The sequence below is a fragment of the Pezoporus flaviventris genome, unplaced genomic scaffold (genome assembly GCF_033815535.1).
Source record: "Pezoporus flaviventris isolate CSIRO_AGI_PZ_B2104156 unplaced genomic scaffold, CSIRO_AGI_Pfla_v1 ptg000007l, whole genome shotgun sequence".
In the NCBI taxonomy this organism is placed as follows: domain Eukaryota; kingdom Metazoa; phylum Chordata; class Aves; order Psittaciformes; family Psittacidae; genus Pezoporus; species Pezoporus flaviventris.
In genome coordinates this window covers 9,444,310-9,472,048 of record NW_026892555.1, presented here as the reverse complement: position 1 = coordinate 9,472,048, position 27,739 = coordinate 9,444,310, and the positions used below count along the sequence as shown (strand labels likewise).

The 27,739-nt window shown below is 47.3% G+C and overlaps 1 long non-coding RNA gene across 2 annotated transcripts in view; it reads left to right on the top strand.

Annotated features, from left to right (window-relative positions):
* The window catches only part of LOC133266298 (uncharacterized), a 131,059-nt gene extending 112,338 nt beyond the window's left edge, over nucleotides 1–18,721 (top strand). For both annotated transcript variants that reach the window (XR_009742307.1, XR_009742306.1), the window contains exon 4: nucleotides 18,612–18,721. This is a non-coding gene — a long non-coding RNA (uncharacterized LOC133266298). The remainder of the gene's footprint in view (nucleotides 1–18,611) is intronic.
* Nucleotides 18,722–27,739: the final 9,018 nt, after the last annotated feature.

The following is a 27,739-nucleotide window of genomic DNA, read 5'->3' as shown; positions in this document are numbered from 1 at the left end:
TGTTGAGCAGACACGTGTCCTTGTAGCTCTTGTGATCAGGCAGCTGCCTAAATGCAGCTCCTGTACTTTGGTTAAGGATGAGGTGTTACTACTCAGGGTTTCCGGGGTGTTGCCTCACTGACCTTTGAAGAAAGTGAAGAAGTACGATCTCTGCTTTGCACTGTGTGCTGAGTCAAGGCTGCTGCTTTCGAAGAGAGATTGCATCTCTTAGTACCTAGAGCCGGAAATTTAATTAATGGCTGCAAAAATCTTAGATGACGGCTCTATTTACACCCTGGTGTACAACGAGAATTAGTAGTTACTGTCGGAAGTGCACTCGGAGCACTGGATGAAGCTGAATGACCAAACGAGGTACAAATCCAGAAGTAGATTGGCTGTAGAGGTGATGCTGAGTTGCAGTTCCGTTGCATACCACCGGTGGATGCAATTTTGCTCCATAAAAAACACAAATGCTTCACCAGTTCCAGGATAAAGGTGCTATCTAAGCAAATAGACACATTAGTGGTTAAGAGGAACAGGCTATTTTAACACATTTTTCTGAAGAATCCAGTCTCCAAGCTTCCAAGCCTATAAAATCAGGAACCCAGAGATGTTCTATAGCTTGTCGAAAACAAGGAGCTTGATGACCACGGTGCTGTGCCACCTCACTGCATGCTCGCTATGTGACTTTTGCACCAACGGTGTGTAGAGTAGCAGTTGTAGGGGCAGTCAAATGAGCTCACCTTTCAGCAAATGTCCACGTCAGAGGGGTTATCAACTGCGGAGCCTTGACCTCTTGTGAGATCACCACTTGGCTGCCTCTAGATCTGCAAGATCTATATGAACGTCACCATGTTTTGCATGCAGGACTTTTTTTCTCTGCCTTTAATATCAATATATTGAGGTAGTTATCTTTAACTGTGCACACACACATGCAAGCCAAGCTGGTTCGCTGAACATCAGCGCAGCCATGTATGCTTAAACCAGAGGTCTTTATTCAGGCAAAGCCCCTGTTGATTTTTCCTTGCTTCTGTAAATTCCAGTGCCTCACTCAGAAGCTGGCAGTGCGCATTTGTTTGCCTTTGTATCATAGTACAGATGGGCAATCCTTGTAGTATGACTACATTTATTTACCGATAGAAATGTGTGGAGCTGTGATAGGTTGCCATAAAGGCAATTATTGATTCCTTTGGGGTTTTTTCCTGCAAAACTGGTTAGGCTAAATGCTGTGTTAGAGCAAGGTTACAGTTGAATTGTGTCTGAAGACCTCTCTTTTTTCCATCAAAAATTATTTATAGCTGGCATAATGGTATTTTCTTTTGCAGGGGTCTCCTAATCTGTGTCTAATTTTGCATCACACGTGCTGCAAAAGCACTGCTAAGGCTAGATTACAGCTGTGGCCAGTTCAGTTCCTACCCAGCACTTTATTTCTATCTTGGCAGTAAGATGTGGCAGTTTTTCCCCCTCTTCCGCTCTATGCTCATTTCCATTGAAATGCGTATTTAGGCATTAAAAGGCATATGCAGTTTTGATCATAGAGCTCCTCTCAAAACAAAGAAAAAACCAAACCCCAGAGTTAAAGACTCTATTAGAAAGGTCTCAGAGCAGCAGATGTGTACATAGAGAAGCAGGGGAGGTTTCCTAGGGGACAGGACGCCCTCATGAGACAGGCTTGTTAACTGGGTCCAGTTCTTCTGTCCTCAAGATATTCAGATTGGAAGAGGTGGACAAGAAGGGCTGAGAGGGGTGAACCTGGAGCAGCAACTACTTGCTCAGCCCCATCCAGGTCTACCAGGGAGGCGATGACCTGTAGAAGCAGAAGAATGTTGTTAGTTCAGGACCAAATGGATCTCACTTGTCATGACTGTGCTTAGGCTGGAAATGAGAAGATGATGATCATGTCAGAAGAGAGTTTTGGAGGAGCTTTTTAATGAGCGGTGGGAGGGAGGAGTTTGGTATGTTTCTGGGAAGGATTATGTGTTTGCCTTAGGTAGATGCAGATAGAGTTCATGCTCCAGGGAAGCCCTTCTCAATCCTATGTAAGAATAAAAAAGGGAAGAAAATGTATATAATGAAAATGATTTTGAGGATTCAGAAAAGAATAAGCTGGCCTGGTTTTATTTCTGTATGGCTGTCCCCATGCAGAGCCCGTGCTCAGATGAAGGAATCAGTTTTATTCTGAGGTTGATGGTTAAGTGCCAGGAGCGACTGTCCAAGGCTGTGGTTGCATGGCTCTTTTCATCTGGCCTGAGTGTGCTGATGCCAAAGGGGCTGGTCCCGCTCATTCTCCTCTCCCAGACTGGTTTCTTGCCCATCCCTGGTGCTGGTGCTTGGGTTCATATGACCCTGCAGTGACCTGGGCAAAAAGACTGACTAACAAAATTTAACCCAGAAAAGAACCCACAGTCAAGCTTGATGTTGATGGGTCAATGCCAGTACTTGCCATGCAAGAGCCTTCGGCCCCAGGGCAGGTAGGGAGAATGGAGACAGCCCTGAGCAGTGCTGAGGGATGCGGTGTGAAGCTGTCCCAGCAGTGGGGTCCCCGGTATAAGAACAGTGACCTGTTACAGTAGGTCCAGAGGAGGGCCATGAAAATGATGGGAGGACTGGAGCATCTCTCCTATGAGGAAAGCGTGAGAGTTGTGGTTGTTCAGCCTAGAGAAGGCTCCTGGAAGACATTATTGCAGCCTATCAGTATATAAAGAAAGCTTGTAAGAAAGATGGAGAGGGACTTTTTTTATGATGAAGGTGGTGAGGCACTGGCACAGGTTGCCCAGAGAAGCTGTGGATGCCCCATCCCTGGCAGTGTTCAAGGCCGGGTTGGACGGAGCTTTGAGCAACCTGGTCTAGTGAAAGATTTCCCTGCCTATGGCCTAGAGGATGGACTAGATGATCTTTGAAGGTCCCTTCCAACCCAAACCATTCTATGGTTGTATGAAATGCTGTCCTAGTCATGACAGAGGTTTTGTTTTCCAGTCCCTCCTAGGCAGGAGGAGATGGAGGTAACCATCTTGGACTTCACGCTTAGGTGTGAAGATCTCAGGGTTTGGTCGGTCTGGGTTGGTCTCCTTCATGTCAGCCTGTGTGAAATGCTTTGCTGGCTCAGATGTCAGGGGCAGAGTGATTCATACCTGGGGTTTTCTCTTCCTTTCTACTGTGTGAAGCTGGGGAGGTGTTTGGAGTTTTCTCCCCTCTGCACCCCCGCTCCCCAGCCAACCCTTTGATATCAATGTAAGACACCCCTGTGGTGACTCAGCCCCCTTGGGAGACCCCTGGGGTATTGCCCCAGCCTCCACAGCAGCAATTTCTCCTGTGAGAAAGTCATCTAAGGCTTGGCCTTGGCTGTTGTGGCTCACCAGAGCCTGCCGAGGCAGCGGATGCAGAGGTCATATACAGCTGGGTGTGAAAGGGCAAGCGTGGTCACTCAGGGTTGCTTTCATCAAAGATCTGAAACAAGGCAGCTTTGTCTTCTACTTTCATTCATTGCACCATTATCATTCACAGTTTAAATGCCAAGCTTTAGTAAAAGCAGGGTTGGGTGAGGAAGCATCCCCCATGTTCAGGATGGCTTCATACCTGGTTGGGTTGGGCTTTCCCTGCTGTTACGGGTGTTACAGACACCAAGCCCAAGCAGCTCTTCCCTGGGCACTAGGTCCTTCCTTGGACCCACACTCACTGCCAGGAATTTCTTGAGGCAAGGAAATAATGAGCACAAACTTCCAAACTGCCCTATCTTCTGTAAATTTGAGTCCCAATCCCAAAAGCTGTGTCATATACCTCCCCTGCCATCGGTGTTTGCTGCAGCATCCACTAGTGGAAGGGTCATAGCATGGTTGGTTTAGTGGTATATGACTCATGCATGACTCTGGATGGACCCTTAGAGCTGTCCTTCTCCTCCTGATGTGCATGTTTTCATCCAATGACCCCCAAACCAGTGTTCTCTCTGCCACTTAGGGTGCTGCTCAGGTACCATCCCCTTACTTTTACTTCTTTGACAACACGTTCTGATAGTTTTTTCCCCTCTTGTTTTCTCTACAGATTTATCTGGAAAGTATGACTGGCAGGAGCAGCTTACTCACCATTAGATAAGTATTACAGATGACTCATGCTAGAGGATTGATAGCTGTGTGGCTGCGATGAACACGCTGTTTTATAACAGCTGTAGCATGATGCCAAGAGGCAGGAACCTTAATTTCACCATCCGTGCTTATCCACTAATATGCTTTGAGTCTCTGGCACCTTTTTCCCTTTGGTTTGTCCATCTAAAGGGTTCACCGAAGTGGTTTTGCTTCCTTGATGGGGTACCTTGTATGGGGTAGCTCCTGCCATTTCAAGCCCCACTTCAAGCTGTCACCTTGAAATGAAAGCTGTTGTTGACAGGCAGCAGCTTTGTTGTTATTCTCTGGGACAACATGCAGTTTTTGTCTTTTTAATAGATGCTGTTAGTGGCTTTCCTCGATTCTTTGTGGTTTCTGTTTTTGTTTTCTTCCCAGAGCCATTGCCCCCCTTCTTCAGCACAACAAACCAGAAGGTGAACAAACAGGTAAGGCAACTGCTGTTGCAGCTTGTTAATTTTGAGTCATTAAGGGTGAAATACTGGCTGTAGTAAAGTGAAAAAACAGCTCAGCAGCAGTGAGATTTGTACCCAATGTGCTCAGCTCCATGAAAACACCTGGAATAACTATAGTGCAGGCTACCTGGGAGCCTGAACTTCCATTTGCTTCCGCAGCCACTGCTGTTAAGGCTGTGAGAGCAATAGGTAATGAGATTTAATAAGTTACAACTAAGGAGGAGCCTGTCCTTGATGTAGATACATAAGGAGCTGAGCTGTGAAAGTGGGGTGTATGTACAGAACTGGGGATGGCTGACACCATCCCTGGACCACACACTTGGGCATCATCTGTGGTTCATGCTTTGGCTTAAACTGCTGAAGATGTTTGGTTTCCACTAAAGTGCTGGACCATGAGGCTGAGCACCTGTGTCGTGAGTAGCACATCCCTTTCACCAGCACCAGCCTGGGGCAGGAGATTCCAGTGGGCAGTGGAAGTGTGTTAGGTGCTGCACTTGATTTTATCAATGAACAGGAACCAGAGCCCCAGTGCATAAGAGAAACATGGCTTGAGGATTTGTGCTTGTGTCCCAGTCTTATGATTTGGGTCTGCATTTACTGTGAGGGTGATTAGACACTGGAACAGGTTGCTCAGAAAAGCTGTGGATGCCCCATCCTTAGAAGTGTTCAAGGCAAGGTTGGACTGGACTTTAAGGAACCTGATCTAGTGAAAGATTTCCCTACCCATCGCAGGGAGGCTGGAACCGGGTGATCTTTGAAGGTCCCTTACAACCCAAACCATCTATGGTTCTATAATTCCCATGCTTTGCTACGCTTATTGCAAGAACTGGTGTGGGATCCACTGCTGAGGTCTGTATGGGAGCTTCCATTCTTCAGGCTGTTGTGCTGCTCTGGAGAAAAGAGTTGCGACCTCCTTGTGCTATAGAAACATTGAAGCTGGAACTGTTATAGCAGAAGCCCATCTGTGACGGCTTATAACATAGGCTCAGTTAGGTCCCTGCCTAGTAAAGTAGAAAATGCCTTTAAGACATTTAGACTTTAAGCCCTTTAGACAGTATAAGATACTTGCCATGAACCAATCTCAGCACTAAATTGTTCTGAGTGATAATCTAGCATCGCTATTTGGGGAAGGGATGGGGGTTTGGCTCTCAGGGATCATGAATGATCAGGCAATGAATGCAAGTGTGGGGCATCAGGAATTTTACTGGCATATTATTCCACTTTCAGCATGTTGTCCTACAATGACATGCCTAAGAACTCCATACCCCCCAAAAAACCCAAAACCAACCTCTGATGAATACCCTTAACCATTGCCTGGTGGATATACAGAGAAATGAAAGCTCTGCCCCTCTCACCTTGCATCTCTGGGGTCAGGACTGCAGCTCAGAGGTAGGATCTGGTGCTTCCCCGTGGGTGGCCTGAGCCGTATGTATTCAAATTGAGCACCCAAGCATGTCACCTTGCTGCAGCATGGGGCTCAGCATTGCTAGGGGCTTTCCAGCCCTGCAGGACAGTATTAGTAAGAGGGTTTATGTGTGGTGTGTCTTTTGGTTCAAGCTGTGAACTGCAGTGGACTCTAAAAACTGCTGCTGAGACTTGTAAATAATGTTGCAAAAAGTTTCCGAGAAGCTTAATTACTTCCCTAAATATATTTTATGTCTAAAGATGCTCAGGCATGAGTCCATGCTGGAAGTTTCCCCAGTAGAGGGGATGTGTACTCTTGTCACTTTGGAAGCTTGAGCAGGTAGCGGATAAGGAAGTGGTTGCTGGGGTTTTGCTTCTCTCTGTCTGTTTGGGAAGCTGGATTTCAGGGCATGTTTGTGGGTTTGGGGGGTAAGTAGAACAGTTTAGAGCAACATGAGTGACCCGCATGGTTAACTTCAGGATTGTGTCAGCTGAACAATTAGATTGGGGATTACAGATCCCAGGGCACCTGATATCCAAATAGGTTTTTAAATCACACGGGTCATTTTAAAAGAGATAATTGAGTTCCTGAGTTACTCAATAATGCCTACCAATGTTCCTGAGAATGGCTCATGAAACATTTGCAGTCTCTAACTTCTGTTAGAGGTAAATTCTCTATTAGGAAGAAATCAGCTGCCCATGTGGTGTTTTCTGTCTTAGAGTCTCAGAGTGTTTTAACTAGATGTGTTAATACAGCTGGGATGAATGTACCACTCAAATCTACATGCTCTGATAACCATTCTCAGGTGAAACGCATCCCAGTAGAGCCATTTGAGCTGTAGGTGAAACGCATCCCAGTAGAGCCATTTGAGCTGTTGCTGCTACTAGTTCCCACCTGCCCTGCTGCCCAAAGCTGTTACCCACAAAATCAGGGCTATGGGACAGGCTATGTGTGCATCCACACCTTATCCATTGTTTTGTATGAGCACAAACCCATCTTTTCTTACTGGGAGAGCTGGTGCACAAAGTGGGGAAGCCAGAATATGGCATATGTGTTCTGCTCCACCTGCTTGAGGGATGGGGATTAACTGTTGGAAGCACACTGGCTGGGGGCAGAAACATCTTGGATTCTGAAGTAGACATAGCACTGTCCCTGCCATTGGCAGGGGTTGGAACTAGATCATCTTTAAGGTCCCTTCCAAACCAAACCAGTCTGTGATTTTCATTTTGTCATGGGATAGTTTCCCAATGGAGGGAGGAGGGAGAAGGAAAGCATCTGTGCTGGCTGGACTGGCTTTTGAGTTAGCATCCCTGTAAGCCACTTTGTCCATCCCTTCCTGGGAAGCCAGGTCCCTTCACATGCTAGGCCAATGCTGTCATTTTATTCTGATGGCAATTCTGTGTATTAATGGTTCTGCCACAACAAAACTGTGTGGGAGTCCCACAGGATGCCACTTAATGCTGCCAGCTTGAAATGGGAGGGAAGGGCCTGCTTTGCTTGCGTCTGTTTGCCCATATTGATCTCTTCACACTGCAAGGGGTGATAACAAAGGGAAGGCTGGGATCAGGGGGGTCAGAAGAGGAAAAAATAAGCAAATTAAGTCCTCGAGGGGCAGCAGAGGTGGTGGAGCATGGACTGATGGGCACTTGGTGAAAGGTCTTGTGCTGATGCATGGGATGGTTGTGCCAGTGCAGTCTGTTTGGGTCTTAGCACTCAATCTCCCTTTTAGCTGGTCCCTAGTGCAGGTGTGGAGGGCATTGCTCTGCCATCTGCACAGGTTACAGTGACAACAGACTTCCCTCTGCAAGGGGAATTCTCCCTGGCTGCAGCAGAGGCTGATAAATCCCCACCCTGGTGTTGTAACAGATCTATAGATGTACGATGAACAAGAAGGGAAATCACCTGGAGACACATCTGCATCAACCATGTCACACAACTGTCCCAGTTGGGCAGCAGCCCCTGCCAGTAGGTCTGTGCAGTACTAATGCCCTGCCTGCACGGACTTGCCAGCCTGTCTGCCCATCCCAGGCAATGTCAACCAGAGCAGGAGTCTGGTGCTTGCTTGGTTGTGTCTTGGAGCCTTGATCACTGCCTGATTTCTACCCCTTACCCTTCCCCAGCTTCACATTTCTCTTTGCATTTGGAGTTGCAGACTGAAAACACTCAAGCTGAACCCTGTGCCTCAACGGTTGCTCATCTGAAAACGTGGAGCCAGCTCGCAGCAGCTGCTAAAATAGCAGAACTGAAGTGGGGAATGAAAAGTGAGACTGTGATTAAGACCTGATTTCCTGTTGCAGCCGCACTGGGCTCCCACCAGCTATGGGGACGTTGGTGGCATTGACAGAGGTGGTGTGAAACACCCAGCCATTGGCCTCGAGCTGGCTGAATCACTTACAGGCTGCCCTGTGCTGCTCAGCTATCTGAGTGCTTTGTAGAGGTAGGTAGGCCAGGCTCAAGGATCCCAGTTTTAGGATGGAGGGAAGGGTAAGAACCCCATGTAGGGTGGTCCTCGCTGAGTTGGGGTTGGAAGCAGCCATGGTGAGATCCAGGCTAGAACTGAAGCAGGCTTGTGTTTCTTGTTTTGTGGTATCTAAAAGAGCTGAAAGAGTGCACAGGGTGTGGGGACACTGGATTCTGTGGATTTTCTCTCCATCTCTGCTGATAAATTGCTTTAGACCCACCATCTAGGACTGGGCAAGAGAATAATGCAAGGGAGAAGAATTGCTGCAGAAGGGATGGTGAAGCACCCTAGCTGGTGCTGTTTGTTTCAAGGGCACAGAGATCGTTCATGTGTCCTACTCTCCGGTCCCTTGTGTAACTAGATGTCATAAAAAAAGCAAATTAGTTTATCTTTTTTGGCTTGCTTGCACCAGAAGTTCATGAAAGGAGAAAACAGCTGAGTGCGGAGGAGATGCTGAGCTGCTGATGGCTGTTCCTCTGAGGACACTATTTCACAGCCTGTGTTTGTTAGTGCCAAAGGCAGCTTCTGGTTTCTTTCTCACCCTGGAAGTGCAAATCACTGCTCTTCCATGTGTGCTTCAACAGCTCCTAGGTCCAGGCTGGTTTAAACCTGATGTATTTCAGCAATCCAGATGACATCATTGTAACCTCTGTCCTTTCTGATAGGATCATTTATGTGCATCACGGAGATAGGACTTCCCTACACCGCCTCAATCTTTGGAGAAAGACAACTGCAAAACCCACTGCAAAGAGGCCAGAAGCCCATCAGCCGTAACATTTGCTCTGTGCTTAGTGTTTACCCATCTCATAGCTCAGCAAAAGAGCAGCTCAACAATCCCTTTGCTGCCAGAGGTGGTGACAAGTAGAGGGATGGAGGAGAACAGAGAAAGGTTATTGTCTGGATGCAAAGCACCTGGAGTTAGCTCATTCTTTTCTGTAATAGGAGCTGTAGCTCCTTCCCCTCTGTCATGGTTTTGGCCACATGGCTTGATGGAGGCAGCACTTGACCTCGTGTGCCAGGAGCTTGCAGTAGGAACCTGCTGTCTCTGTTATGGTCCCATCAAGGGCATGTGGCCCAGCAGGGAGGACCATGGGAACATCTCCTGCTGGGCCATCCTACAAGGAGCTGCAGCACGCACCACAAGTTGGTTATTGCAGCCCTTTGGCAGGGTGGAGAGAAGCAGGCAAGCCAAAATCTGCAAGCTCACCTCCATAACTGCAGGCTCCCTCCAGATTTGGCCTGAGTGAGGGGGTACATGGAAGACGTCCATCTCTTCATAGAAGTGATGAACTTTTGTACCCCTCAACAAACTCCCCCTATTTCTCTCTGAGTTTGAATACACAGCAGCTCCCATCAACCCTGCTGCTCAACCCACCAGATTCTTTCATACCGTTTGCTGTTCAAAGTACAGTTACAGCTTAATTCAGCAGTGTGAGGGACCAGTTCTTGAAACACAGTGCCAAGTGGCACTTGGTCTTTTTGGCCTCTGTCAGCTCATAGGGTCATCAGCATCTCCTCCAAGGCTGCTTCTTCTTCTTCTGTATTCATGCAGCACCCAGCACCACTGGCATAGCTTGGACAGGCATCTGTAGTACACAGGGCACGTAAGTGCCCTGCTCATATCAGATCAATATTAAGGAAATGTAAATAAAAATGTAAATGACTTTTCCACAGAGCAGGTACGCTCTGGCAGTGGTGGTGTTGGGGAAGGTGTGCTGATTCACAGCAGCCAAAGTAATTGCCCTGAATTGATGTCCTCTACTCCTATTTCCTTCCTCTGGTCCAAGAGTATTTCTTTTCTGGTGTGCAGCCTGGGATGTGCATGGCCCACATGTGAAAGGTGAGGAGGTGGGCAGAGGGGAGAGTTGTTCATGAGCCTGGCAGAGCATCGCACATTGTCATTGCTGTGCAAGGAGGGGGAGCGCAGAGGATGACTTCTGTGCTCAAATAGGCTTGTGTAACATCCACTGCCATGGGGGGAGAGGGGTATTTTTCAGTCTCCTGGTGCCTTTCATCCCAGAGGAGTTCAAAGTGCTTTTTAGACTACTTCATAGATCTGAGAAAGGGACGAACAATGGGTTTTGCATGAAACGTTCTTCTCTGCCAGGAGAGCAGCACCTAACCACTGCAGCTGTGGAGCTGGGAGCCAGAACTCTTCAAATGTACCCGCTTCTGCTGGCAAGCAAAGCAGAGCAACACCGCAGCTCAATGTCATTTATGTAGTCTGGAGGAAGAGCTGCCCAGGACTGTTTTGAGTCTTTTAGGAATTGAGGGAGTGTGGGTTAAAGGAGAGGAAATAGCGCAGATATGGGTAGTAAAATGACTGGTTTTTGAGCAAGGAGGCCAAGGAGGGCTTTGAGGTGATAACAGAGAATAGACTGCAGGTGAATTTGTTGTGCAAAGTGTTGACATACAGATATAACACTCTTCTGTCTTTGCCAGAGAGATCTTTCATGTCAAACTAAAGAGGAAACAACACTTTATTAGAGGAAACCTCATAGCCTGGGTATGATGGCACCTGAAATATTCCCTAGTCCTGGTTCTCCAGCTCAGCAAGACTATAGGAGACTGAAGGCTATGGAAAAGAAAAGAAATTTGCTCCAAGGATCAGAGATGTGTTCTTCCTGGATGAGCCAAGTGCTTTTAAATTCCCACAGCTTTGCTGGCATCTGAAAGACGCAGAAAGGCATCAGGCTGTGCCACCTTCCAGGTGGTGGTCAAAAGGCAGGGAGGATGTGGCAGAACTGGAAGAGCTGGTGGAACAGGAACTATTTGTCACAGTGAAGAGTCATGAGAGGTTGGACACAGTGGTCCCAGTATCCATATCAGGCTGCAGAAGAGGGCAGATGTGGGCAGCTAACCAGTGTGCTCCCATGTCCCTGAGGATGTCATCCCAGTAGAAGCGCCACATCCTGCGGTGTTTTTCAAGAGCTCCATGACCCTTCAGTAGCACATCTGGAATGGCTTCTCTGGTGTGAGTCTGTGTTCATGACCACGTCCATCAAGCAGCACTGGCATACAGAGGAGTTTGGGAGCTACAAAAGAGAGCAGCCGGAGGAGACCCTGGTTGGTGTGAGCATCTCTGGTGGCCTCTCCACTGCTTTCTGTCTTTGCTATGTCTAATGGTGGAGATGGTGCTCACACCTTGTAGCATGTCCAGCCCAGCCCAGGTGCTGCAGGCCATGATTTGATGTGCATTCCCTTTGCCAGCCATGCCAGCTAGGTTTGCTTGCCATGTTCAGTGTGGTGAGTGTCAGCAGTGGAACCAAAGGATCACTGGTGCGTGTAGTATTCTGCCTGCAAAGCCTGCAAGAAGACAGAAAAGGTAATTTCATCTGGGATAGGGGAGGAGAGAAGGGGTATAAGGAGTGATGCCACGTGAGTTTGTCGTGTTCCCTCAAGGAAAACTGTGCATCTCTGTGACAACAGGAGAGCAACAGGGAAGTAGCCAAGAGATGAAAACCAGCTTCTTAGCAACCCTCTCGTGCATCTCTCCTCTCGTGTCTTCACCACCAACAGTAAGAAATGAAAAGGAAGAAAAAGGCAGCAAGATATGTTTTGAACGGATGCCAAGGTTGATTTAATTGGATATATTGAATTCGTTAACTTCTGAATGATGTGGCTGCAAATAACGAGCTGCGAGCGGCAGCGGCAGCACAGCACAGACCTGCCAAAAGGTTCAGCAAAGCAGAAGGATTGACCTACTTCCATCAGCTCCGCAGGGAGTACAGGCAAAATGCCCTCCGCTTGCTGTCGCTGTGCTCCCTGGAGGGCTGCACATCCCTCCATGCAGAGGAGAGCTCTCCTGGGCTGGGAGGCTACTGGGGAGCCCTGCATGGACTCCCCAGCACGAGCTCAGGGCTGGATAAATGTTCATGTGCCCATGGGAGGTAGCTTGCTTAAAGCAGGGTCTCCTGCTTGGTCTGCTGACTGCTGGCTTCTGTCTGATGCTGATTTTCTGCTTCTCCCACCTTAAAAAAGTACTCCATATTCTGTGGTAATGGCCTAAATGCTGTTGTAGCTGATAAGAGTGATAAAATCACCCATGCACACTGCCATGGCAACCTACAGCAACTGCTCTTCACTCTTGATGTTTCTCTGCTCTTTGGCGTGAGCGCAGATGTGTGGTTTTGGCTGAGGCTTGCCTGGGAATTACCCAGATCTGGAAGACTTGGCTTTGGTTATGAGCTGTGCCATGGATGTGGTGCCGCTGGGCAGTTCCTGGCCTTCGCGGCCACCCCTTGAAGCAGGGCGTGCTTCCGTGCACTGCTGCGAGCCCAAGCAATGCAGATTGCATCTCGAAAGCATTGTCAGCACTGGGGAGGAGGCTTCTGAAAAAGAAATATGTTTCCAAATGAATTTCATAGTGGTTATCAAGAGGAACCACTGTGTGTCTGCTCCCAGCACCACCATCGTGAGTGTGTGTGTAGATCCTGCCAGAGTCCTCCCTGCAGGCAGTGACCACTGGATCCCTGCAAAGTTGGTGTGGTGCCTCCTGGCCAGGTAACCCCCCAGGTAATGGAGAAGTTCAGCACCCGAGTTGCATCCTGGTGTTCTGCCTTTGGTACCAGCCGCAAGCCAAACTCTTCCTATTCATTTGACAGTCTTCTTCAGTGCTTATTAGTGTCAGTGCAGCAAAATGTCCTGAGGAACTGTGTGTCATGAGAGAAGGTGGTTTTCCTGAGCCACCAGACTGACAGTGGTGCTCTTGCAGTAGGGAATGTTTGCCAAGACCTTTGGAGCTAGAAGAAAACAAAAGAGACATTTGCAAAGTACACAAGTACAGAAGTGCTGCGTGAAACCATGGCCTAGGTTGTGTTGAACAAGGCGCTGACGTGGGAGGGAAAGTTGGACACACCATCAATCTCCGTTATTATTATGAGTGTTAACCCCACATTGGTAGTACCAGGCCTACTGCACAGATCCTAGTGATAGTCATCCAGCATGGTGGGGAACTTGCTATTTCAGTGGGGAAATGAGGCAAAGCATCATTGGGGAACATGTCCGAGGTCACACAGAGGAGATGACCGGGATGATGTCCTCCACCACTGAAACTCTGGCCTTTTTCCAATCCCTGCCTTGATTGTGGGTTCTTCTCCTGACCCCACAGCACACCTCAGACAGAGCAGAGAAGGGTTGCAAGTGGGAATATGAAAGAATACATGTTGTTTCATTGAACAACATCAGGAAATCGTATGGGCAGAAGAAACCGAAGACAGATGGAATGAACCCAGCTGTCTCTGCAGAGAAGACATCTCCTTGTAGCGTGGAGGCTGCTTTCAGGATTCATGATTCAGCTTTCAAGTTGGTTTTTGATAGTTAGGATGTTTTCATTTTGACTTCATCTGTTGACAAGGCGGTAAGAGCGCTGCGAGGACGCATATCTCTCCATCAGGTATGACTAATTGTACTGGGACAGCCATGCACGATAACACTTCTGTTTTCTCTGAAAGGGCTCCATTACAGCCAAGCCCCATTGAGTGTTTTTTTGCAGGAGTTTTGCTGATTGTGCAGCCCTGTGAGTGAGCAAACATGGAAAGTGTTGAATATTCAGCTCAAAACCCAGAAGCAGACTTGTTTCACTGCGTGTCTGAACTGAGCTTTTAACCGCGTGTTGTCAGTGCTTTTTAGGAAACTCATCTTGCCTGAGATGCATCATCCGGTAATGACATGCTCTGATTTAGGGACAGCCACCAGGAGCTTTGCGAAGGTCAGGGCTCATGGTTAGGCATTGGTGTCTTTGCAGCTCACTGTTGCACTCTGCTTTCCCCATCTTCTCCTTGGAGAGCTAAAGTAAGTCCATGCTCACAAATGCAGTTTTAAACAAGAGCCAACAGTGTGATTTGTCTTAGTCCTGCACTCAGAAATAAAATGTCTCCAAAAAAGCCAGTGCATGGCAGAAGCTGGAAAGCCAGGTTGGGCAGAGCCTTGGATGACATTGTCTAGTCTGAGGCATCCCTGCCCATGGCAGGGGGCTGGAACTAGATGATCTTAATGTCCTTTCTAACCCAAACCATTTTATGATTCTATGATTCTAAAACACTTTTGTTACATCTTTGCTGCTGTTGATTCTGTTTCTGCAGGAGCCAGGAGTTTTGGTGGAACCTAAGGGTAAATTTAAACTTCTTGTAGTTAAACTGTTTTCCTCCTGCTCCTCAGGGCAGCAGTTGCATGCCATGCTTATGTCCCTGGAGAAGTGTGTTGGCACAGGTGAGCCTCTGATCTCAATACATCAGCTCAGTGGTCAACACCCTTATGCAAAAAGAGCTTTGGTGTGCAACTCTTCCATTTGGCAGAGTTTGATCTTTGCATGAGTTACAACAGAAAGCTCTCCACAAGAGTCTGTGCAGCTTTAAAAACGTGCTTGCCTTTGATGGAAATCATTGTGTGCTCCTCAAGATTTGTAGTCATCTGAAAGCTGCTACTAAAAGCTTGCAAGTGGGCAGTCTGTCCAACATAAAGAGGTAGTGGAGATCTTCTTGACCCTTCCTCTGCCTCTTTTCTTGTGGACTGAGGCAGGTTTTCCTGTCTGCAACAAGGCTTCTTGTTTAGAAGTGCGAGACTACTTCCGTCATGGTACCAGTGCAGAGCCATAGTTCCTAGTTGGGTGTTAGAAGAATTAGTGAGTAATCATAAGGGTGATGCACCAAGAGACAGTCAGTGCAGACCTTCTAAGGGCATTGACTTCTCACAGTAAACTCACTAAGGGACCATTTAAGACTTCTCCTCTCCTTGCTACGTTGGCTTTGTTGTTTGTTGTACCTAAGGAGCTCTGAGCATGTGAACTGAGGAGAGGTGAACTTTGCAGCTGAGGACACCAAGGAGGAGACAGCTCTGGACACAGAGAGGTTTGGCATGGCATCATGGCCTTATCCGTGATCTGTCCAGGGTGAACTTGCTGCAGATGAGGCATCCCTCTCTGGAGGGGCTCTTCCATGTATCTGCAGCTCTTTAAGGATGTTGACAGGAATGACCTGTTTGCATTGAAGGTGGTTCCCCTTGCTCCTTTGGATGCCCCGTGGCAGAAAGAGGAGTCCTACTGGCTGCCAGTTCAGCTCTAAAAACGATGTCTGTGCAGAGTCCATCCTTGTCTGGACTCCAAGAGGCTGCTGTGCACAAGGCTTTCACACAGCTTCCTTAACAGTCTCCTTTTCACTTTTTCCAGGGACTTGTACTGTGCTTCATTTCAGAGGGATCCAGTGAATTAACATATTGTTGCTGCTGCCTGGGTAATTGCATGCCCGGGGTCTACTCTGCTCTGACATAGTCTTCCTGGCTTCCCAGAGAGAAAGCATCCTTTTCCTCCAGCAAACAAGTCTGCAAACTGTTGCCCTGAGAGCTTGCTCAAAGGATAGAGGAATGGGAGGATGGAGGGAAGAGGGGGAGGCTGTTTCTGAAAGCCTATCTGGCTTCAAGACCTCACCTATCGACATGGAGGAGGAGATGAGGTTTTTAATCTTTATTTGTATACCAAGGTACTAATTTTGACTGAAGCTGTGGTTTCTTGTGCTGATTTGTACAGACCTTGTATGGGTGCAGCTACAGAAATACAGGCCCACACTAGATACTACAGGGGCTCAGAAACTGCCTGAAATTAGCTATTCTGGGTCACGGAGGAGTTTCAGCAGAAGTTGAAACTGAGTGATCTGATACCCTGAAAATAAAAACCTGTGAATAGGTAGGTATAAAAATGCTTACTGGTCTCACCTCCAAGTACAAAAAAAAACCATGTGGATAAACCCTTAGAGCCTTCTAAGGCCCTGTGAGAGTAGACCACATCTCAAAATGTGTTGGAGAGCACATCTTCAAAGCTGTACAGATTTCTTAATGCGGATGCAGCTTTGCATTTTTAAAGGATGCTATTTGGTCAGGACTGACTTCTGGTGGGGAGCTGGCATCTTGTAGGCTTTGGTCTCCAAAATCAAATGTGGGTGTGTGCAGTGTGAGGAGGGCAGCTTTACCCCCAGCATGGCTTGGCTGTCAAGCAGTCATGAAGAGGGCAGGGAGCATCAAGACCCTGGAGTAAAGGGGAGGAGTTGGTTCATGGCTCTGCCAATGACCTCCTGGGTGACCTGGGGTGAGGAGATGAACCTCTCCTCTTCCATCTCCTCCTCTCCTGCCCACCCAGCACATGACAGTTGCCTTATGGTTTGTATGGATCCTTCTGAGAACCCAGAGCTCAGCAGCGCCCTTTTCATCTTCTCAGTTGTGACATTTCCTGTTTCTCAGTCACATAAGTTATTTTGACTGGAAGCAAGACATTGCTCCAGCACCCTTTGCGACACAAGGGATGGAGAGGTGGAGAAGGCCGTGCCGACTGTGTAGCTTGCTCATGTTGTATCAGAGCATTGCAGCTAGCAGGGGACGGGGAAGGCATCTTGAGCTTTTGCATCCTGTGGAATAGAGGCTGCAGCCTGGGGCAGTACAGAGAGCCTTTTTATAGTCAGCACTATACATGGGGCTTAGGAAATCCTGCTTGTTCTGTAAATGTGTGTATGTACAGGGGAAGAGGGACATTTGACTGCCCTCTAATACTGCTCTTGTGTGTGCTGCAGATGGGACGTGGACCCTGATGCCCAAACTGAGATGGACAGTTGCACGGTACTGCATGCAGAAGTGGGGTTTGTCATATGGTGGAGGGAAACATAAGATACGGTGTCATGGGGTACCTTCTGGGCCTTCACGGTGTTGGGATTTGGTTGTTTCTCTCAACTCTTTCACTTGGGGGATATCACAGTACCTGAGCATTGAATGATTCCCACTCTTTCCTCTGAAGCCTCTGAGCTGGGGGCAGTTAAAAGATGACTTGTAGGACTGTAGGATAATTCAGGCTGAAAAGGATCTCAGGTGGGTCAGCTGTGAGATCAGACCAGGTTGCTTTTAAGTTTATTCACTGAAGTCTTGAAGACTTCTCATGATGAGAGTGTGCATCCAGCTCCATGGCCTGACTGTTGTCATGGGGAAAAAGGTTTCACTAACATCCAGTCTGAACCACTCATGTTCCAAATGATGCATGTTGTCTCTCATTCCGCTGCCAGACACCATTGTGGAGAGCTCTGTGGCCCTGTGTTACGGTAATGTTACTGTGCTCCTGCAGCCCAGGACGCTGTTGGTCTTTGCTGCAGTTTCTTTGCTAAGGTCCCAGTTAGCTTGTGGTCCCAACAACTGTCAGCCCAGCTCTTGAGCAGTGGCATTGCTGCTCAGCTGGGATGCTGGGCTGTGCTTAGATGATCTCTTGAATAGGACTGTCACTGTGATTGGAAAGCCTGAGCACTTAGCAGCAGCCAGGAGGGAAGAGGAGCGTGGAGGAACCCTCAGGAGACAAAGACCTCTTCTCACTGCTAATGACATGGGCTGCTGCAGGTAGAGATAACAAGCCCAGAAAGGTAAAGCAACGTATTGAGTTCTGCAGAAAAACACAGGTGTTATAATTAACATCGTCTCACTTACTCATCTGTACAGCAAGTTTTTACTCACTACTGTGGTTTCAGTGGGGCTGTGACTGTTGATGGCCTTGGAGAGCTGAGGTCTACCATACCGTTGGCAAAGGGTGGTTGAACAAATCTCACTTGCTGTGCTTGCTGCTGGGGACAAAGCATGATTCCTGGTAGCCATGTGTAGAGAAATCATATGTATATATGTATGTGTACCATATTGAAACAAAATGCTGCAGTTTCATTCTGTGCTGCCAACAGTTAGTGTGTGAGTTTCAAACCGGCAACCTATATTCTTTAAGATCCAAGCACCTTGGGGAAAAGATCCATATTTTATGCTGTACTAATTTAAAAAATGGTGTCTTTTGTAGTGCAGCATGGTAGAAATAAGACAAAAAAGGAGAAAGAGAAGACAGAAAGATCCAGACCATCATTTTAAAGGTTTTCTGCTTTTCTGTTCTTTTCAGGAAATGTGGCTGACTATACACGGGATAGGAATGAAACCGCATATCACAAACCACTGTTGAGTTCATGAAGTGACCATGTTGAAAGAGTAGTGAAAAAAGTGTTCTTACTAGCACCCTCCTAGCCCGTAAGAATCCTGGCTGTGGCTTGCGATTGTAGTAGGGTGAAGATTTGCATTTTCAAGTTGGCGGTTTTCCTGTTTTACCCTTCCACTTCCTATGGGCTAATTTGGCGCTGTGTTAATTGTGAATCCGGAATGCAAATCAACTCACCTGCTTGTTTTCCTTTCATTTTTAGGTTTTCTAACTATGGAATCTCTCCTGAGGAGCTGCATCGTGTGCTGCTGACCTTGGGATGGGACACAGGGAGCGAGGAGGAGCTGCAACGTGCGGCTGCCAGTTGCTTTCATGAGGATGTCATATAGTGCTGAAAGCCATTCTGCTCTTGGCGTAAAAAATCCTTATCCTTCTTGTGTGCTTTTTTTCCAGGACAGCTGATACTTCCTGTTAGAGGTGCTTTATATGCAAATCAAGGTGGTACAACAAAAAAGGAGTCCTGAAAGCAATCACACCAATAACCTCAGCTCACCGGGGAATTCCTGCTTATCATTTTTTGTCTTTTCTGTTTTCAGTTCTGTACAAGATGCTTCTTTGCTTGCTCTTTCTTACAGTCTTTAACGTTTGCCCTGCCAGACCTCTTGCTCATGAGCTACAATGCTGCTTGCATTTTGCAGGGCTCCATGTCAGTGCATGAATAAAAGACGGTAAGTGCTGGAAATCAGGGTTAGCAGTCCCTGTGTTCCAGCTCTGCTCTGGTGCTCACTGGTGTTCAAATTAGACATGAACCTCACACTAAGAATGCCATGTGCCTGTAGTGATGATTTACATGGGAAGGTGAGCCCAGAAACCCTCAGGAAGCTCAGGAAAGGAGAGAGGTAGAAAACCAAAAGAAAAGAAGGCAGCAGATAATTAGCTAGCAACTTAAACAGGAGCAGTATTTGGCCATCCTGAGGCACCACGAGAGATGTCATGCTCAGCACTGAACTGATGCAGTGACACAAGTTTTGATCATTTCCTTGCTCCAGCAAAACAAACTTAACATCTGCCCAGTTTGTGCCCTGTTAGGTATCCCTGTAAGTGCATGGGGCTGATCAAAGCCTTGCTCATACCAGGCTCTCACCCAGCTGCCAGCAGCAGCATCACACTGATGCTACAGCAAGTTGTGAGGGTGAAAAAAAAGTCTTGTAGAAGCAGTGCAAGAAAAGGGCATGTCAGAGCAGGAGAGAGCTGCACAACTGCATGGCCTGGAGGATATTCCCATGTGTGTCTAGAGATACCCGCTGCAGCCCGGGTCTTGTTGAATCACACTGTGGTTTCTCTCGCCTTTGTGTGGGTAACAGTGATAATCGTTGTGTGTAGTGTTGGGGTTTGTTATTTGTTTTTTCTTCAATGTAAAACTGTCAAATTGGCATTGGTAGGGCAGCAAGCCTGATGCGGCTTTTATCTACCCTGAACCTGGGGACAAAGGAGGAGAGGAAAATGGCTTGACCAGTTTGGCTGCTGTGTGTGTAACGGTCCTGGGGTTCAAAGCAAAGGACACAACAGTCAGATACCCAAACCCGCCTGGGCTTCCACTGATAAGTCCCATTCCAAAGAGAAAGGCAATCCTGATGGGGCTCTGCAGAGTGGCTGAAACCTCCAGTGCTGTCTTTAAAAGGGGATTTCATAAGGAGTAATATGAACAGAAATGGCTCTTTTGTGGTTTTACACATTCCAGGCATGCCAGGACTGTTCCTGTCAAGGATGGGCAGTTTCTGGGGTTTTGGGTTGTTTTTTTTTTTTTTTTAACTTTTAATTTCAAAATTGTTGACACAAACTAGCAGCTGAAATGGTGCTAAACGAGAGTTGCAAAATCATTACAGTAGCAGTAATGGAAACTGTGAGACTTACGCCTGAACTGGTGGTGGGGGTTCACCCCATCATCTACACTGCTGTGCTGTTTGGATCGCTGCTTTTGCCTGCTATGACTGCTTCAGGATGGATGACTTGAAAGCAGAGCTTTAACTATTGGTTACCAGAACCTGAGAAAACAGTGCTTTAGAGTTTTTTTCAGCAGTACCTTTTCAGCTGAACCACTGTTAAGCATGAATCTGTTTGGTATCAGTACAGTTATGTGGGCATACAGCATCTTGGCATCATGACAGCAGCACTCATTTCTGCAGATATAGGGTACAGAAATGAGATGCAGCTACTCCTGCTTCAGATGTACTTCTGGTTTCAAGCAGGCTGCATCAGTTTGGATTGCACCTGTACACTTCAACACAAAGGTAGCATGCACAAAATGATGATGCCTTAAACCTTAACTGAGCCTTGAAATAGCCTGAAGTTTCACATGCGGTAAAGCTCTAGATGGTTTGTGTAGACCTGGCCTGTTATTTGAGTGTCTGATTCATAAGCCTACATGTCCTGTTCTTCTAGACGTGTGCTTCTCCTTTTGCCATAGTCCTGTGTGCTGTGTACATAGCAAGAGCTATGAGAAAGCCACAGCCAGAGGCTTACTGCCATCGCTTTTCTAGCATGGGTACCACAAGGAGTATGGCTATAGCAGTGTGTAATTAAGTGTAGACCTCAAACCCCCCTGTGGCAAACACTCAGCACCTTCAGCAGCAGCACCATGCTGACTGCAGCCAACTCAGCACCTCTGTGAGCTGGAGCTGCACCTTTACCTGCGCCTCTAATCCCTCATCCCAGCAGAGGCTGAACCGTGGAGCCATAGACAGCTGCCCTGAGAACTTCCTTTGCAGCCTGCCTTTGACCATAGCACACGTGCAGGCAGAGGGTGAGATGCAGAGGGTGAGAAAGCATCTCCTTGAAAGCAGCAATGAGAAAGACACTGTTTGAATGAAACTTCTGGCTTGGTTTTATTAACAGTGAATATGGTTATTTAGTGATGCACAGGAACAGGAGTGCATTTAACACATGGTGCCTAAAGCGCCTTCCCACCCTTGAACACAGGTGATGTTATAGAGAAGTCTCAAGGCTGTCACCTGGGCTGTTGTAGGTCTGTGGATGGAGGAACCTTAATCACCTGGGTTGGCATCGAATGCTGCATTTGCAGGATACAAGGAAGGAGGAGCTGGTGTTAATACAGTGCTCAATGTAAATATTTTTCACCTAAGAGGAGTCTGGTCTTGTAGCCTCCTGGGCTGTTTGCCATTTTGGGTTTGTTTCCTGAATAAAAACAAAGGAAAAAAAGAAAAGTTTTCTTTACCCCATCAGTGCTTCCAACCACAGAAATTTGGAAACAAAAAGCTGGAAGGTGTAGTCAGCAGCGAGCTGTCTTTTTACTGGGCCTGTCTTGCAAGGGATGGTTTTGAAGTGGATTTTGCTCTGGCCACTGAAGGTCTCAGCTGTGGAAATATTTATTGCCGTGAAGCTGTAGCAAGCTTTAGAAGTGGCAGGAAGAACTACTTTTGTAACCAAATAAATGTGTTTTCTCTACAAGTCACACAAATAGGTGTAAGTTTGGAAAACCTTTGGTTTGAACTAAGATGATTTTCCGACTGTGTCATGTAGAGTAGGAAAATGAGTGGACCTTGAGCTGCATTTTAACATATATTTCATCCATTTGACCACAGTAAAAGGGTATGTTGAGATGCTCTATTGCCCTTCTCTTGATGTGTCCTTGCTTGGTATTTTGTGCTTTAGAATCTTCATTTTCCCCCTTTTTTGATGGCTTGAGAGTTTTGACAGAAAGGGCAAAAGCACACGAAAATGGTCATGTCCTTTGTGAAGGCTATGGCAAGTCATGCAGTGGTGAAGAGATGATGACAACCTGTAGAAGAGGCAGTTTTTGACTGCATGGGAAGTGGTTAGCACCTCATTCGATGTCCTCACATCAAAGCTGGACAGTAGGCTGGTTGAGATGCTCTGTTTGAACCACAAATTACTGGGCTTCAGGCAGAAATCACTGGATGAAATTCTGTGGTCTTCATTAGGCAGGAGGTCAGACAAAATCATTTAGCTGGTTTCTCTTGGCTTTTAGAATTTATGAATCACATAGTCAGGCTTGGGGTTTTTATGAGTTTCCATGAAAAGCCTTGGTAGCATGCAGACAACAAAACCCATCTGTTCTCTCATGCTTTCATCATACTGTGTCGCTTTGAAATTGTCCTAGAAGGAGAATTAAATTGGGCTTGTTACTTAAATTTCAGTATGGGTGGAAAAAGCAACTCTATGTTGATTATTATGGCCTGTAATAACCACAGGAATGAATGATGCTTAATGCCAGCCCTGATTTAACAAACATCTGAGGACTGGCTCATCACCACAGCATAGCCAACAACTGTCTCTTCTCTGTTCCCCATGGGAATTGAGCACCATGGGATCCTGCAACAAGGCAAAAAATGGGAGGAAGAGCAGCTTATGTGCTTTTGTTAGTGTCCAGTTACTCCTGCAAGCCATCAAACCCAGGGCTGCAGGAGCTGGCAACACAGGGACGCACACCTTAGTTGCCTGGCTGTGGAAGAGTCTCTGGACTCCAGTCCTACACAGCACTTTGTGAAAACAGGGAAATTTGGGAAAGCCCGGAGCAATGCAATAACTGGAGAAAAGAAGAGGGAAATCAAGTGTCAGGAACATAATGAAAATTGAGATAATGTGAAATAATATTGCTTTCTTCCCAGTATGCAGCTCGGATGAAAACAAAGGCATGAGCATAGTGCTTGCTGACTGCAGCCCTCTTCTCCCTGCCAAATGAGGCTTGTGACAAGGTGCCACCCTGCACTCAGAGGTTGTTTTGGTGGTTCAGTGGACATCCCTGTTGTGTGCCCCAGGCTTGACCTGTCTTTGCAGTGACTTGGGCCCACTTCCCTTCCTGTCCTACAGCAAGACTTCTACCCAGACCTCAACAGGGACTTCAGTCAGGGTTTTAGACTGGTCTAGAACGATGAGATGGTTTGATGCACCCAAGGCTGCTTTCTGTCAGTTTGCCAAATGGCATGGCACAGAATATATCCGTAGGGCATAAACTCTCCAGCTTTCCGTGCTGGGGAGTGTAGCCAGATGGTTATTGGAAATGGTCCACATTTGCTCCTAGTTTTTGTTCAGGAAGGTGCTAGTTGTCATGAACCAAGAAGGTACAAAGGAGCAGTGTTGGAATCGTTTGAGTTCCAGTGTTGGGAATATTTCCTCACGCTGTTTGGCAGTAAGGATATAATCAGTCCTTGTAGGCTGGTATCTGATTAAATAGCTCCAATGCAAAAAACTCCCTCATTTATGGCAGTTGAATGTATTGCAGTGTGGTTTGGAACAAAGTTTAGGTTCTGCCTAAAGCCTAAATGAGACTGTGTGGGTAACACCGTGTCAGGGAGGGAATTTAAGGGGTCATCGTGTGTAATCATGTGAAAGTGAGTGCTCAATGGAGCAGTGGGACAGAAAGGATCTCTACAGCTCTGGAGAGCGAGTAGGAGCAGGGTGTGTGTGTATCTCCCTTTAAAGAGGGGACACTGGCTGGTGTCTGCACTTGAAAAAGGGTAGGAAAATGCCAGGAAGAATTCAGAGAGCCACAAATGGCTTGGGATTGCCAACGCAGAACTCCAGGCTTAAGGAGCTCAGTTTTCTTGGCTAATTGAGATGAAGGGCAGCAAGGGGATGACTTGAGTGCCACATCTAGTGGAAGAAAGTTTCAGTCAGCAGTTTTGGGCTGCAGAAGGAACTCTTGGAAGTTTTATGCCTTTTCCCAGGTTTTAGAGGAAATCACAATGTCTCTCTAGGGTTGCAGCTTTAGTCTAAAATACTGGGCTTATTATGTAGAGGTCTTGGGTGAAAGGGACCGATCTGCATTGTACTAACAGCAGGATGGATCATTTGGGTCTTTATGCCTTTATGCTCAGAGATCTGATGCTCCCCAGCACCTTCCTCCCTCAATCCTTGGGGTATGGTAGTTCTCCTGCAACACTGGGCATAGTTTAAGCCATCAGGTCAAAATGCTTTGGAGCCTTAAGGCAGGCATCTCAGATCGATGGGTTTCTCCCTGGTAGTGGCTGTTGTCCTCCAGTGAGTATGGTGGGAGGCCAGACAGGTGGCTGAGATGTGGACTCTGGCACTTTGGATGTGTGAAGCAGCACAAGATGAACCCCCCTCTCACTGCCTGTATGAGTGAGAAGAAGCTGCTAGAACAAAGCACCTAATGAAGAGCCATCTGACACCATCCGAGACAAAAATAATATGGAAACTTTAATCTTCTCTCAGATACTGAGTGGTCCCTGGAGGTCCTGTACTAAGCCTGACCCACTTGCTGGGCCCCAGCGGTGCAGCACCAGGTGCTCCTCCAACTGCCTTTGCAGGAACGTAAGGACAGTGATCTAAAAAAAGACAAGGAAGCACAGGGGAGGGTAGTGAGTAGTAAGACTTTATTAAGAACAAGTTGGGTTATTTTGTTGTTAAATGCACACCCACCTTCTGCAGCATTTCTTTCCTCTCAGAAAGGAGGGAGGTGTTGGAGTGATTTGTTTTCAACCTGATCATATGGTTTCCCAGTTCCTTCCATGAATGCCTGCCTGCCACATCCCAGTCTTTCCAGCCTTGCCATGTTTGGGAGGTGGCTGTGAGCATGCCCTCGGGGCTGAGCTCCAGCACCATAACTGGTATCAAGGGCTGCTCCCATCCCAGGCTGTAACCCACTTAGTGGGAATGGAAGGAGGGCTTTTGCAAGTAGCAGCATGACTGTTTAATAGAGGCTGGAGCCTGGAGCAGAGGCTCGTAATGAGCCCAGGCTGACATCCCTAAGCTCCCTAAAGGAAATGTTACCACTTTGCCACTGCTTCAGATTGGAGGGCATCTAAGTGGACAAAGCAACAATTGGTAAAAACCAAATCCAAAATCTCGGCTTTGAGAAGATGATAGCAATGGACTATTCACAGCAAACCATAGCCCATATCCTGTTCCAGGACGAAGTTGCTGGAAAAATGATTCCCTCATGTTCCTCAGAAGGGCTGCTGGACTGCCAAATGAGCTCCAAGCTTTCACTTGGTAGATACTTAATACCCAAACTGAGAGAGGGTAGATTTAGATTAGATATTAAGAAGAAAATCTTCACTATGAGGGTGCTGAGGTACTGGCACAGGGTGCCCAGAGAAGCTGTGTCTGCCCCATCCCTGGCAGTGTTCGAGGCCAGGTTGGATGGGGCTTGGAGCAACCTGCTGTAGTGGAAGGTGTCCCTACCTGCGGCAGCATGTTAGAACTAGATGGTCTTTAAGGTCCCTTCCAACCCAAATCGTTCTGTGATTCTGTAATTTTTGAGCCATCTGAAAAGTGTGAGTTCTCACAGAAAATGTGAAAATGGTGGTGGTTATGGAATAAATTTTTTCATGCCTGAATTTCATTCTCCATTTTGAATGAATCAAATGTATTTCATGGGACTGAAAAAGCTGGGATTTCTACCCCTTTCTTGTGCAGTGTCGGGGGGGGGGGGTGTGTTTGCTTTTTTCTTTATCAAAATGTTTACAAACATTTGTATGTTAAATGGCTTCTGATAAGTTGATAACAAAAGGAGAGTTGGGGTTAGGAGCAGCTAAGCGTTGGGGTTTGGTTATCTCCATTTTTTTCTTTTTAATTTCAGCAAAATGGCAAGCAGTTAATTTTGACCCACTTTCAAATCACATCAGCAAATAAACACGGAATGGGAGGTGTGATGATGTGAACTTAAAAAATGCAACAGGTCAGGACAGGAGAGACTAGCAGCAATCCTGCTCTGATGGTATGCCTAGAATCGGGTGGTTTAGTGGATCTTACCATTGTTCTGCCACTTGGATTCCCAACGAGTGGAAGGGGATGAGGAAGTAGAAGCCACCAGCGCTCTCCTCTCCATTTTTCTTGGTTCCCTTTGGGATGGCAGCAATGTGCATCTCACAGTCACCATGGCTGCATCAAACGCCTTGTTTTATGTAGGGCCTATCAGTGAGATAAGCTCAGATGGACAGACGGGTGCTTGCTCTGGTCCCTGAGCTCTGGAGCCTGCCGTTAGTTCCAAGGCTGAACTCAAAAAGCCTTGCTGAGAGGACGGGTACAGCAGCTCCAGTTAGCAGCATGGGGGCACAGTTACAATACTCCCAGGACAGAGTGAACTCTTGAACAGCTTGCTTGGCCTGTGGGAAGATAGACCTTTGGCTGTGATTCATCAAGATCTTGCTAAGCTGCTCTTCTCCACAGCAGGTCTGCCTTGCCTGCTTGCAGGGAAAGCATGCCAGCAGCTTCTGCTGAGTTTGGAAAAGTCAGCCCCACAGTTACTGCCTTACTGAAGAAGTACCAGGAGAACGTTTTATTTACCTAAGGCTGGATTTGGGTTGACTTGTGCTATCCAAGAAGCTGACCCTTCTCTCTGTTAAATCCTATTCCCAGCACACACAGGTGTGCATGGTTCTTGCTTGATTCATGTTTGGTTCAGGAGGACTTAGTGGCCTTTCCTCATCATTATCAAAACAGTCACTTCCTGATGACTTTGGCATTCCCAGTTTTGGTCTTACAGCAGAAACAGCAGCACTTTTCTTCCATGAGTCCTTTGCTTTTTTGAGCACTTGTCACGTGCAGGGAACAGTTATCTTGGTGTTATAGTTCCTGAGACCTTCCTCACAGGGATTCTCACCCAGTGCCTATAAAAGGTGCAACATGGGTTTGTTATCTATGGAAAACGAGGGATTTTTTAACGGTTGATGTGGGGAATATTCCAGCCTCTGCCTGTCTCTGCTTTTCTCACTGTGAGATTGAGTCGTCTCTGTCTTCTGTCCTTATCCCCATTTTGGTGGTAGGAAACAGGCCAGCCAAGCAGCTATGGGAAACGTCTTGGGCAGCAAACCCAAGATGCATGCAGGGTACTGGGGGAGCTCCCCAGTGACCGGAGTGGTGCTGCTGGGAGTGCTCAGCCTGACACTATTGTGGCAATGACACTGTCGGAGTGGGTGTTTTCTGCCTATTTGGGACCCTGTACCGCAGGCTACTGAGATGCTACCGAAACGTGATGCTGTCTCAGCCAGGTCAGGAAACGTCCTTCTCTACTCATAGCTGGAGGGAGATACGGCTCTGTTTTGCTGTTTTAGAGCTGCCTGGAGTTAGTGCATAACTCCATATCTAAAGTCTCAGGTCACTCCTGGTGCCTGACCACCAGGTGACAAGTAGAGGTACAAAATCCCTGTCCCAGTCATCTGCAGAGAGAGAAGAGGTATCCAGGGACCAGTCCTGGCATTGCTCCTTGAAGCTGCTGAAAGTATTACTGCTTCCAGCTATCCTGCCTGTGCCCTGCCTGTCCATTGGGTCTATTAGCCTCTGCAGCAGATTGGAACTGGGAATCAAAGGGATAAAGCGCAGTTTGGGGTCTGTGAACGGTTTCAGGAACCTGGGGCAGGGAGATGGGAGCAAGGATAATGTGCT